The sequence below is a fragment of the Penaeus monodon genome, chromosome 38 (genome assembly GCF_015228065.2).
Source record: "Penaeus monodon isolate SGIC_2016 chromosome 38, NSTDA_Pmon_1, whole genome shotgun sequence".
NCBI lineage: Eukaryota > Metazoa > Arthropoda > Malacostraca > Decapoda > Penaeidae > Penaeus > Penaeus monodon.
Window position 1 is genome coordinate 19,511,585 of NC_051423.1, and position 669 is coordinate 19,512,253.

The window sequence follows — 669 nt, forward strand, 5'->3', positions numbered from 1 at the left end:
TCTCTCTCTCTCCTCTCTCCCTTTTCCCCTCCCCCCTCTCTCCCCCCCTCTCTCTCTCTCTTTTCCTTCCCCCTTCCCCTCTCCTCCCCCCCCCTTCTCTCTCCCCTTCTCTCTTCCTCTCTCTCCTCTCTCTCTCTTTTCTCTTCTCTCTCCTCTCCTCTCTCTCTCTCTCTCTCTCTTTTTGTTTGATATTATAATAAATGTGTCCGGGGTGTGTGAATAAATAAAAAAATATATATATACATACTACTACATATAATATATATTTTATATATATATAATAATATATATAATATATAATTATACACCATACACATCATACATATGTATACACCCAAACACACACACCACACACATAATATATATATAATTATATATATATATAATAATATATATTATATATTATATATTATTTTAAAATTTATATTATATATATATTATATATTATATATATAATATATTATATATATATAAATATATGTATATAAATTTATAAATATATATATTATAATTATGTTATTTATAATATCACACACATGTATACTGTGTGTGCGTGGGGTTTTTGGTGTGTTGTACATTACATACATACATACGTAAAAAAAATGCATACATACCTACATACTTTAACATCAACACACGTACCGACACCACACCATCCCAACACACACA